This window comes from Vulpes vulpes, chromosome 15 (genome assembly GCF_048418805.1).
Source record: "Vulpes vulpes isolate BD-2025 chromosome 15, VulVul3, whole genome shotgun sequence".
Lineage (NCBI taxonomy): Eukaryota > Metazoa > Chordata > Mammalia > Carnivora > Canidae > Vulpes > Vulpes vulpes.
This window is the reverse complement of record NC_132794.1, coordinates 3,119,857-3,132,746: the sequence shown is the minus strand read 5'-3', so window position 1 is coordinate 3,132,746 and position 12,890 is coordinate 3,119,857. Positions and strand designations below refer to the sequence as shown.

The window sequence follows — 12,890 nt, the reverse complement described above, 5'->3', positions numbered from 1 at the left end:
AAGCCCCACTTTGGGCTCCTGCTCAGCAAGGAGCCTGCTTCTCCCTCTCCCTCTGTCTGCCACTCCTCCTGATTGTGCTCTCTCTCTCTCTAGTGCTCTATCTCTCTCTCTTTCTCAAATAAATAAATAAAATCTTTTTTTAAGTTTTTATTTAAGTAATCTCTACACTCAACATAGGGTTCAAACTCATAATCCTGAGATCAAGAGTCACGTATTCCTCCAACTGAGCCAGCCAGTTCCCCCTAAAGATAATTTTTTATAGTTAATTACATATGTGTCATCCCTGGTGCTTTTACTTACTCCTGTAGATTCCAACCTCTAACTGGTGTTATAGCCCTTCAGCCTGATGAATTTCTTTTTTCTTTTAACATTTCTTGCTATGCAGAACCGCTAATGACTAATTCCCCCAGCTTTTGCTTACCCGAACATGTTTTTTTATTTTGCCTTCATGTTGAAAGATGGTTTCTCAGGGTATAGAATTCTGCATTTGTGGTTTGGTTTGTTTTTGTAATTTGAAAGAAGCTTAAAGATGTTGAATCATTTTTTCTGCCTTCATCATTTCTGATGAGAAATCAGCTTTCACTCTATCATTATTCTCTATAAAAATTGTGCCTTCCCTCCCCCCACCCTGCCTCCTCTGGCTGCTTTCAAGGTGCTTGTCCTTTATCTTTGGGTTGCAGCAGTTTGATTATGATGTACCTGGCTCTGGTGTTCTTTTTGTTTGTCCTACCTGGTATTTATTGAGTTTCTGTGATCTATAAACTCTTGTTTTCACCAAATTTGTGAATTTTTCAGCTTTATTTCTTTAAATGTATTTTATGCATCATTCTATCCCAACTTTCCTTCTGAGATCCAATTACATGTATGTTAGAAGTTTGCTATTGTCCCTCAAGTGGTTGGCTCTGTTATTTTTTTAATCTCTTTTCTTTCTGGTCTACAGATTGCATAATTTCTGTTGATCTGTCCTCAATTTTTCCTGACTCTTCTGCTTACTCAAAACTGCTATAAGCCCATCCACGAATGTTTTGAAGTACAGTTTTAAATTCTACCATTTTTGTTTGATTCTTACTCATAGATTCCCATCTTGTGATCCTCCATCTGCTTACTATTTACTGACATCCTTTCCTTTAGGTCCTTAGACATAACTATAATTGCTTCATTAAGGTTTGGTCTGCTAATTTCGCCATCTGAGTCATCTAGGGTTTCTGTTGGGTGACTTTTTTCTTGCTGCATGTCACATTTTCCTGATTCTTTGCATCTCACTTTTTTAGTGTAGACTTATGAATATTACATTGCAGAGATCCTGGATTTTGTTATCTTCCTCTGAAGAGTGTTGATTTTTTGTTGTTCTTGTTCTAGCTGGCAATTAAATTACTAAGTGATCACTTTGAACTGTGGAGGTCTGGTTTTATGCTTTGTTACGATACACCTGTAGAAAAAAAAAATACGTCTCTAAATGTGGCCCCTCTGACGCTTCAACAGGAAGCCTGAGGTGTTTGTCAAGAGCCCTCTAAGTTAACTGGACTCAGACTCCAAGCTTTGTCTTCCATGTGGTGGGCAACACTGAAATCTGTGTTAAGCTCTCTTGTCCTCCCAGGAGCACATGCATGTGCAATTCAGGGAAGGATTAGGGGAGGAATAGGAAAGTTCTTACAGAACTTCCTCCTTTGGGAATTCCCCCTTTCATTTCTACCCTCTCTGACAACCCTGGACCCTGCTCTCTGAACCCTTGAAACCCAGTGACCCTGTAGCTTTCGGCCTAAGTTCTAGCCAGCTCCCATTGTAAGCTCACACCACACGAGAACATAGAAATCTTCCTTTCTTCTCTAGCAGCACAGCTAGAGAACTATGTACCATAGCTTATCCAATTAGTCCCCCTTAAGTGGATATCTATGTTGCTTCTCATCTTTGGTTATTACAAATGATCAGTTAGCCAATTTTTATTCCTCTTACCATAGCCTCTACAGGTGTGTGCAACATGCTAAAAAGTCTGTAGATGGAGTAAAACCTTTAATTTGCAAAAGACTCAATCTTCATTTTCTTTTTAATTTTATTTATTTATTCATGAGAGACACAGAGAGAGAGAGAGAGAAGCAGAGACACCGGTAGAGGGAAAAGCAGGCTCCATGCAGGGAGCCTAATGTGGGACTTGATCCCCGGACCCCAGGATCACACCCTGGGCTGAAGGTGTCGCTAAACCACTGGGCCCCTGGGGCTGCCCAAAGACTCTGTCTTTAATAGATTTTTGCAAAAGTCCTGTCCCTTGTACCATAACCCATTCATTGATTAGATCAGAGTTTCTCCTCACAGAATTCTTCCAGAAACTAGTCTTATGGCATCATCCTGACATACGCATATAGTGGACAGAGTCCCACCAACAGGTACAATCCACTGCTCATGGTCAAATTCAAATGCGTCCAGGGCATTCTCACTAAAATATCATACCCGCACCCTTTTCCCTCAAAAGTACACCACACCTCATCAACCGTAGGGGGGTTGTTTCTGAGAGAGGAGGAACATGTGCAGAACATTCTTCCCCCGTGGGTAAGTGCCACAGTGCCTGATTTTTGCAGCACTGAATGGGAACATGACTGGGGTAGAGGGCAGGATGAGTTTGGCCTTGTCATGACTAAACCTCTTATATCACACAGCCACATCAGGTCACTAGGAGGGTTAAATGACCAATTTGTACAAACCACTTAGAACAGTGCCTAGAACATAGTAAGCACTCAATAAAGATGGCTATGGTTGCTGCGATCTATAAAACAATAAAGGAAATGTGCATTGCTAGCTGTCCCAGAGGCCACTCCCCTTATAGGCATTTGTCTTGCAAAGCGAACCTAAGGAGAAGGGCCGAGGGAGAAATCGTACCCAGACACCCAGGATCGAATTAAACTCTGCAGACTATGAAATCACCCTCTCCAAGACCGGAAGAGGTAAACCTCCACCCTATTCCTGCCTCTGAGGTGCCACGAGTCCATAATGATCCTGCTCATCACCTGGCCGAGACAGTCGCAAGACACACACACCAGAATTTCAGATGTGGTTATCAGGGCCCTGATAACCTTGGTCCACCTTGCTTTCTGTTTCATCCGAAGGTTAACAGGAGGCGAAAGCGTTCGCCGAGGTCACCACCAGCCATAGGGAAGCATCCCTTTGGCCGCTGATAAATGTGAGTGATTTCCCGGTAAGCCAGGCCCCGGAAAGGGCACCTGTGCCTTTAAATAACAAGGTGAAGTCACTGTTAATCATATAACTTTATTGTGCTCCTGGGTTATCAGGGAAACATCCTCGTTCTGCACGTCTGTTTTATGACATCCATAAACACTGAATTGCCGATGACTGTGCCCTGGGCCAGAATGTCCTCTGTCAGGCTAGAGGGGCCAGGAGAGCAAAAGTGGGACAGAGGTGAGTTCACCCCTCCTGCTTCCCTGGAGAAGGGTGGTGACACCCCGAGAAGGAGGGTAGACAGGAGGCCCCCTCCCCATCCCCCTAGGCAGAGCCCTGGACAAGAGTGGTAACAAATAAATGCGCCACCCCCCACCCCGCCCAGTCTTCAGGGTCCCGGGGGTGTCCCTTGGGCGCTCGATAATGTGGATTATTTTCCCAAATGCAACGTAAGATGCCCTTCTCTGGAGTCATAGCCGTGTTTGTTCTGTAAGTGCTTTGGGAGAATGTCTGTCACATAAACGTCTCTGGAAGGATGCTCAGCATCTCACCCCAGGCTTCCGGGTGAGACTGGTAAGGGGAAACCCCGCTGGCTCCCCGCCTCAGGTAACAGCCGGAGCTCCACAGTGGGGTTGCGCAACCCTGCCCCCCCCCAACCCGAGAGGCGGACCAGTCGTGGCTCCCGCATTCCCCGGGGGGTCAAGTGCCCGGCCTGAGTCCCCATGCCCCCTGCCCTCCGAGTGCAGGTTCGGGGCCCAGCGTGTTACTAGGGCCCGGCTTGCATTCACTGGCTCCGGGGGAGAAGGGTGCACGCCCAGCCCAGCTCAGGTGAGCGGAGAGACGTAAGCGTGGCTGTCACTGTGATCCTCCTGCCCAGCACCCGATGAGGAGATATGCCGCCAGCTGGTTGGCCAATCGAGTTAGTGCATCATGTCAACTGCTGTTTAGAGTAGAAATTATACGTTAGGCTGTCCTATTGATCAGTTAAACCAGATTTCCATGCCACTCGGTGTGGGGGAGACTCGGGATTTGTCTGAAACGAGTAAACAATTCCTGGAAGGGCCTGGAGAGGCGGAGGCAGGTTCCTTGAAGCGTCTGCAGCGGCCAAGGACCCCCAGCAGCGGTGAGTGCGCGGCTCCCCCATCACCTGCGAGAGCAGCTGGGGGAGCACGGCGGGGAGGGCGCCCCACTCCCCCGTCCTGCCCCTGAGCCCCGAACTCCCCGTGGCTCTGTGCCAGGGGCCTGGGCCGGGGCCTCGCGCGTGCAGCTCTGCAGCCCACAGCCGGTAGGTTGGTGCAGTGGCGTCCTACCAGCTGGACCAGCCTCCGCCAAACTCTGGGATGGCCCTGGAACTAAAGGAACCTCTGTCCTGTGAGTGTCTGCCAGCAGCGGCCTATGCACAGGTGCCTGTCACCTGAGAAGCCAGCAGACTGGCGTCTCCGACGCCGGCGTGCAGGCCAGGGCAGGGGTGAGAGGCGGATGACGGGCCTGCTGATGCCTCCGTCCTCAGGCCTGGTCGTGTGGGCGCCCAGATCTTTCACCGGTATTGGAGCCCTGGGTGCTGAGGACTGAGTCCCAGGGAGCTCAGAGCTGCACCTGTGAAGCCCCCCGCCATGCCCAGGTGGGGACCCTCCCAGACGGTCCGGCAGCTGCTCCGCTGGAACAGGTGTCTCTGCAGAGCGTGTGGGTTGCCCGTGGACACCTCCTGGCTGTCCCCCGCCTCCATCACGTGGGGCAGCGGTGGTCCTTCCCGACTCCCCGTGCCCGCCGGGCCTGCTTCCAACCCTCCCCGTCTCCTGACCCCAAGGACCCAGCGTTTCCAGCACTGAGCCGCTGTCATTCCTTGTCACCGCTGGCTGGTCTCAAAGTGATGAGGAAATTCTCAAAGCAAGATGCAGGAATGTGCATTACTTTTTATTTTTTTATTTTTATTTTTTTTGCATCAGTTTTTAAAATGCAATATATGCCACGCTGCACTGAGGGGAAAGAGATGGGTTTCCTACTAATGTCACATCTTTCTGGTAGGGTTTGCCAGGAAGGCTGGGAAATGACTAACATTGCAATTGGACACTGCTCGTTGCCCCACATCCAGGGCTTCAGGGCCCTCTGAGGGTTCCAGAGGCAGGAGCAGAGTACAGAGCACACACTCGGTGGGGCGCAAGCAGGACGCACCCCCCAGAGTCCAACCTGTGCCCCCCGTGGGCTGAGACTCACCGGGACAAGCCCCGCAAGGAGGGAAGGGTGTCCCGGAGGACGCGTGGCCGTCCAGGCCAGCCGCAGCAATGGCCAACAGGGGCTGCGCTCGTGCATACGGAATCACAATTCATCTCAAGTTCTGAAATCCGCTGGGAGGAAGCGGTGGAGGCCGCAGGAATTCCAGGGAGCCGGGCTGGGGAGGGGGAGGCACCCATTTCCTGATCAGGGCTCTGTTTATGGATGTGTGGGTGTGGTTGGCCTTTGTGCACACAGGCATTTTTGCCTCCGTCCCCTTGCAAAAGAATGCAGATTGTGCTGTATCGAAAGCACTCAGGGGCTGCGGCGTTGCTCCGGGTAGGGCATCGGGGACAGCACGGTGACCCAGGTGACAGCGCCCAGGGGCTGATCTCACGGGGAGCCCAGCCTCCCGCCCGGGCCCTTTCTGGGAACCGAGCCCTTTCTGAGAACCTGGGACGTGCTGGCTGGAGTTGGGCCGAGGCATAGCTGTCCCGTGGAGCAGAGCACGAACGGCCACCCGTGGACTGAGCCGGGGGCAGAGGAAGTACAGGGTGAAGGAGGAAAAGCAGTAGGGGCGCATGCGCTGGAAAGTAAATGTGGGCATTAAAATGCTGAGATGCGCAAAGGAACCCACCTCAGGAGTCCAATGGGAAATTGCTCCTTAACTTTTTGAATCCATCCTGTGTATAAAAAGGTTTATTAAGCTTTTCATTTTAAGATAATTGTAGAAGAGCACACGGTTGTAAAGAAAACTACATCGAGAGTCTGCGTGCCCCTTCCCCTCTCCGCCCCCATGGTAGCATCTTTCCACACGTGGTAGGATGTGCCCAGCCGGGCAGCGGACGTGAATATGGTCCTGGTGCAGAGTGCTCATCCCCACGGAGATACTTCCTCCGTGACCCCTGACAATCACTCTGTTCTCTGTTTCTGTCACTTGGCCGCTTCAAGAGCCTTCTATGAATGTGCCTCAGTAGGGAACTTTGGGGACTGGCTTCTTTTACTCACCGTGTGTCCTGGAAATCCTTCCAGGCTGCCGTGTGGCCTGCTAACTAGCTCGGTTCTTTCTGGAAGTGAGTAGCGTTCCCTGCGGTGGACGGACCACAGCCCATCTAGCCCGTCGCCCATCCAAGGGCTTCTGAGTTGTTTCAGTTTGGGGCTGTCGCAAATAAAGGTGCTCTGAGCATCCTGTGCAGGTTTTCGTGTGACCCTAAATTTTCATCTCTCTGTCCTGGGGTGCACTTGCTAAGCCATGCACGTTCCCACCAGCAACGTGTGAGTAGTCAGTCCAGTTTCTCCACATCATTACCAGCCTTTGGGGTTGTCATTGTTTTGGGGGGGGGAGGGAGTTGTCGTTTAATTTTAGCCTTTCTGACAAGTCCGCCGCGATCATTCACTGTGGTTTTAATTTGCGTCTCCTGATGGCCCGCGATGCTCAGCATCTCTTCACGCACTTGCTCTCCCTCTGCGTGTTTTCTTCAAAAAAATGTCTGCTAGTGTCTCTTGCCCGTTTTCAAATTGGGCTGTTTTGTTTTTTACCACTGAGGGACTTTTTTTGGTGTTTGTTTTCTTTTAATCTGCAGAATGTATTTCATGGAGCTTACTGTTGAGTTTTGACAGCTCTTTTCATGCCCTATATTCAAGTCGTCAGATGCAGTTTGCGAGGATCTGCTTGCAAGACCATAGCTCATCCTCTTATCCTCTCGCTGGCCTTTCTCAGAGCAAGAGCTTTACTTCCCATGGAATTCGGTTTATCCATTTTCCCTCTTATGACTTGCATTCATGATGTCAAGCCTAGGAACTCTGCTTAGCCCAAGAACCTGGAGATTTTCTCCTATTTTTTTCTCCTAAAAGCTTTATAGTTTTGTATTTTACATCCATGGTCCATTTGGCATTAATTTTCACATGAGTTGTGAGGTTTAGGTCAAGTTTCATTGTCCTGCCAGGAGTATTTGGCCCATATTTACTGAAAAGACTCCTGCGTTGAGTTACCTTAACGCGCTGGCCGAAATCAGCTGGGCATATATGTATGGATACCATTCCGGTTCTCTGTTCTGTTCCTTGAGACCCGTGTCTACCCCTCCAGTCACATCACACAGGCCTCAATACTGTAGCTGTGTACAAGCCTACCATGGTGTATTGGGCTTTGCAGATATTGGGGTTTTTTTTTACCAATTGAAGGTTTGTGCTAAACCTGCACCAAGCAAATCTGTTGGCACTATTTTCCCAACAGCCTTTGCTTACTGCCCGCCTCTGTGTCACACTTTGGTAATTCTTGGAATAGCCCAAACTTTTTCATTATTATTATATTTGAATGGCTGCAATCTCATAACATTTTAACAGATGAGGAGTTGCTTCTTATGAATGAGCAAAGAAAGTGGTTTCTTGAGATGACATCTACTCTCGGTAAAGATGCTGTGAAGATCGTTGCAATGGCAACAAAGGATTTAGAATATGACGTAAACTTCGTTGAGAAAGCAGAGGCAGGATTTGAGAGGGTTGACTCCAGTTTTGAAAGAAGTTCTACTTGTGCGCAAAATGGTGCCGAAGTGCATTGTATGCTACAGAGAAATCCTTCATGAAAGGAGGAGCCCGTGGATGTTGCTGACTTCACTGTGGATTTTAAGAAATTGCCAACCATCCCAGCCTTCAACATCCACAGCCTGATTTGTCCATAGCTATCAGTATGGAGGCAGGACTCTCCACCAGCAAAAAGATCAGGACTCATTGAGAGCTCAAAGCATTTCTTAGCATTTCTTAGCATTTCTTAGCAATTCTTAGCATTTCTTAGAAATAAAGTATCTTTTTAAATTAGAGTATGTACATTTTTTAGACATTATGTTACTGTACACTTAATGCCCTGCAGTATAGTATAAACATAACTTTTATATACACTGGGAGACCAAACAATTCATTTTGACTCAGTTTTTTGTGATATTCGAATTCATTAAAGTGGTCTGAACTCAAATCTTTGGTATCACCTGCCTATAAAAGGTCTTAAAATCAGAGAGACTGATTCAACACCTTTTATCTTATTTTTTTTAATTGTTTTAACTATTCTAATTCCTTTGCATTTCCATATAAACGCTAGAATAATTGTATCTGTTTCCATGAGAATCCTGCTGGAGTTTTACTAGGAATTATGTTAAAACCATATATCACTTTGGGGAGAATTGACATCTTTACTATGTGAAGTCTCCCAAACCATGAACATGGTATGTCTTTTTATTTCCAGCTTTTTTTTCTTCCATCAGTGTTTTGTAGTTCTGTTATGTTCTGTTGTATTTATATCTTAGTTTTGAAGGTTTTTGTTTTTTTTTTTTTAGTGTTTGTACAGTGGTATTGTAATTTTAATTTCAGTATCTGGTCATTGCTAGTATATGTAAATACAATCAATTTTGTATATGTGCCCTGTATCCTGTGGCCTGCTAAACTCGTTTATTGGTTCTAGGAGAGTTTTTTGTAAGTGCCTTGGAATTTTTTATGTAGACAATAATGTCATTGATACACAGGGACCATTTTATTTCTTCCTTTATGATCTGCTTTCTTTTCTTTTTTTCTTTTTTTTTTTTCTTCTTGCTTTCTTTTTCTTGCCTTGTTGCACTGGCTAGAACTTCTAGCACAATGTTTAAAGAGAATAGTGAGAGCAGACATCCCTGCCTCATCACAGTTTAGGCAAGATGCATTTAGTCTTTCACTATGAAGTATAATGTGAGCTGCAGGTTTTTGGTAGATGTTCTTTATCTACTTGAAGAAGTTCTCCTCTATTCTTGCTTTTCTGAGAGTTTACCAAATGAACAGATGTTAAATATTTTTTCAAATATTTTAATGAATTGATATGATTGTGTTTTTTTCTTTAGCTGTTAATATAGTAGATTACATTCCTTGATTTTCAAGTATCGAGCCAGCCTCGAATCCTTCAAATTAACCCCACTTAATCTTGATGTATAATCATTTTTATATTTTGCTGAATTCTAATATTGTGTTAAGGATTTTTGCATCTGCATTCATGAGGAATAAAGATTTGTCCTTTTTTTATCATCTTTGTCTGGATTTGGTATCAAGTTAATACTGGCTTCATAAAATGAATTGGAAAGTGTTCCCTCCTCTTCTATTTTCTGGAAGGAATTGTTTAGAAATGTGTTAATTCTACTTTAAATTAGTGGAATTTGGTGGAATTCTCCAAATGGTACAGTGAAACCATCTGTACCTGGAAATTTCTTTGGGGGGAGCTTTAAAATGACAAATTCGATTTCCCTAATAGTTTTAGGCTGTTCAAATTACCTATTTCAGGGACTCCTGGGTGGCTTAGTGATTGAGCATCTGCCTTTGGCTCAGGTCATGATCCTGGGGTCCAGGGATCAAGTCCCACAACGGGCTCCCCACAGGGAGCCTGCTTCTCCCTCTGCCTGTGTCTCTGCCTCTCTCTCTCTATGTCTCTATGTCTATGCCTCTCTCTAACAAATAAATAAATAAAATATTTTTTAAAAATTACCTACTTCTGGGATCCCTGGGTGGCGCAGTGGTTTGGCGCCTGCCTTTGGCCCAGGGCGCGATCCTGGAGACCCGGGATCGAATCCCACATCAGGCTCCCAGTGCATGGAGCCTGCTTCTCCCTCTGCCTGTGTCTCTGCCTCTTTCTCTCTATCTCTGTGTGTGTGACTATCATGAATAAATAAATAAAATCTTTAAAAAAAAAAAAAAAAAATTACCTACTTCTGGGATCCCTGGGTGGCGCAGTGGTTTGGCGCCTGCCTTTGGCCCAGGGCGCGATCCTGGAGACCCGGGATCGAATCCCACATCAGGCTCCCAGTGCATGGAGCCTGCTTCTCCCTCCGCCTGTGTCTCTGCCTCTCTCTCTCTCTCTCTGTGACTATCATAAATAAATAAAAAATTTAAAAAAATTAAAAAAAAAATTACCTACTTCTTATTGGGTGAATGTGGTAGTTCATGCTTTTCCAGAAATTGCTCTATTTTTCCCCAAGATTTCAAATTTATGTGTGTAAAATTGTGTGCAGTGACCCTTATTATCCTTCGGTGTTTGTAGTCCTATCCCCCCTTCATTCCAAATATTGCAAATCTGTGTCTTCTCCCTGTGGTATTTTTGCCAATCTTGCTAGAGATTTATCAATTTATAAATATTTTTAAATAACCAGCTTTTGGCTTCATTGATTTTCTGCATTGTTTTACTGTTTTCTTTCTTACTTATTTCTGGTTTTATTACTTCCTCCCCTTCTTTTGCTCTTTTTGTGGATTTACTTTGCTCTTCTTTTTCTAGGCTCTTAGATTATGGAGTTGAGTTTCTCCTCCCTCTTAATGTAGGCATTTACTGCTATAAATGTCCCTCTCAGCACTGCATTAGCTATGTCTCACAGCTAAGTTTGGGTGTATTCTATTTTCATTTTCATTCAGTTCAATGTCCATTTTTATTTATTTTGAAACTTCCTCTTTGACCCATGAATTACTCAGAGGTGTATTGTTTAATTTCCAAGATTCTCCTATGATCTGTTACTGATTTCCAATTGGATTCTCTTATGGTCCGAGACCATACTCTGCATGGTTTTCTTTTAAATTTGTTGAGGTTTTCTGTGTGGTCCAGGATATCTCTGTCTTGGTCTATGCTTCCTAGGCATCTGAAAAGAATATGTGTTCTGCTGTTGTTAGGGGGGGTGGTCTGTTGATTGTTTGATGGACTTCTCAACGTATGTCAAGTCTTTAAGATCATTAGCTCTCAATGGTTATGTGATACATTATTTCTCCTAAGATTCAGAATAAGTGATCTAAAATCCTGCTGAGTTCACCAAGGAGGACGGTGAAACTTTCTCACTGGTGGCTCTTGTCAGTGGAGTCACTGTTTCTCTTCTCTGGTATGGGTGCAGGTCCCCTTGAAGGACAGGGCCTTGGATTGGATCAGCCAGCAGCTCCACAACGGGCTCTGTGATAGATTTACTCTTATAGTTTCAGGAGCCATCATTTTCCTTCTTCTCACCCAGTCCTCAGATGCTAAAGCCAGAGAGGACGTTGAGTCATCACTGGTCCATTTGGCAAGTGAAAGGATGAGAGGTCTCCAGAAGCTAATTTAGATGGATTGGTTTTTAAATATGTTTCATGAAATTAACATATGTTCATTATGAAAATGTGTTAGATGTAGAGAAACTAAAAAATGTGTATATGATCTTACAACCAAAAAATAATTACTGTCATTATTTTGGAGTGCATCTTCCCAATGTCTTCATAAATGAGATCATGCTGTTATTACAGTTTTACAATCTCTTTTTTTTTTTAGTTTAACAAAAGACATAAATATTTTCCAAAATATTATTTCTAAAAAAAAAGGGGGGGGGGGATCCCTGGGTGGCACAGCAGTTTAGCGCCTGCCTTTGGCCCAGGTCACAACCCCGGAGACCCGGGATCGAATCCCACGTCGGGCTCCCGGTGCATGGAGCCTGCTTCTCCCTCTGCCTATGTCTCTGCCTCTCTCTCTCTCTCTCACTCTCTCTCTGTGTGACTATCCTAAATAAATAAAAATTCTAAAATATATATTTTTTTTTCTGATTGCAGAATATATTTCCACAGGCCAAATACACAATCATTTATTTAAGGTCACTTAGGCTGTTGCAGCTTTCACCAGGTTAAATAACACCCTGACCAACATCTTCTATGTGCATGCATTCGTTCCTTCCTAGAATTTGAGGCACTAGATCAGAACGTGGGAACATTTTTTTTTTTTTTTTTTGCCCTTGAGCCCTATCGCCAAACTGGATAACTGAGATTTCTTGTTTGTTTGGGCAGGTTTGGTTTGGTTTGGTTTTCATTTGTTTGAGTTTTCACAGAAGGCTAGGCACACAGCCAGCAGAGATTACGTGACTCAGGAGTAGGTCCTGTGTAGATTCTCCAGGTTTTGGGGTGTGAACTAACAGCCACCTGGAGCCAGAGCAAGCTCTCTCCCTTCCCAGGAGCAGGCAGTGCTGTAAAGAACAGTGCCGTGAGCGTCTGTACCTTCCTATGAGGCCTCTGGCACCAGGCCCAGTCAGAAAACAGGAAAACTGGCAGGTTATATTCAGCCTGGGACCTGAACCTTGTGAAGCCACTACCCAGCCCAGGTTGACGTGCCAGGCCACAAAGAGACAAACGGGCTCACCCCAGCCTGCTTCCTCTCTCCGGGACCTGCCATGAGAACATTGTGTTTTACATGTGAAATATGCCTTGAACTCGCCTTGTCCTAGTAATTACCCCCATAAAATAGAGCAGGGCACTAAGTGAAAACTTCCCGTATTTAGAGACCCAGTCCTGCCTGCTTTTTATGGCTGGTGCAGACTACGGGAGGACCAGAGTTGGGTCACTCTGCCGAGAGACCACTGAGAGACGGGTTGGTGGGAGCAGGCCAGGAAGGAAAGAGCCTCTGAAGGCGGACAGGAAGCTCCGGGCCCTGGCGAGGCCTTGGCGTGCTGACGGTGGGCCAGAGCGTCCCTCCAGGTAACCCGGGCCGCTCCCTGCTGCCCCATGGGTGC

General features: G+C 46.0%; 1 protein-coding gene across 4 annotated transcripts in view; it reads left to right on the top strand.

Annotated features, from left to right (window-relative positions):
- PDE9A (phosphodiesterase 9A) overlaps positions 1-12,890 on the top strand; it is an 87,112-nt gene that overhangs the window by 44,655 nt on the left and 29,567 nt on the right. The gene's annotated exons all lie outside the window — the stretch shown is intronic.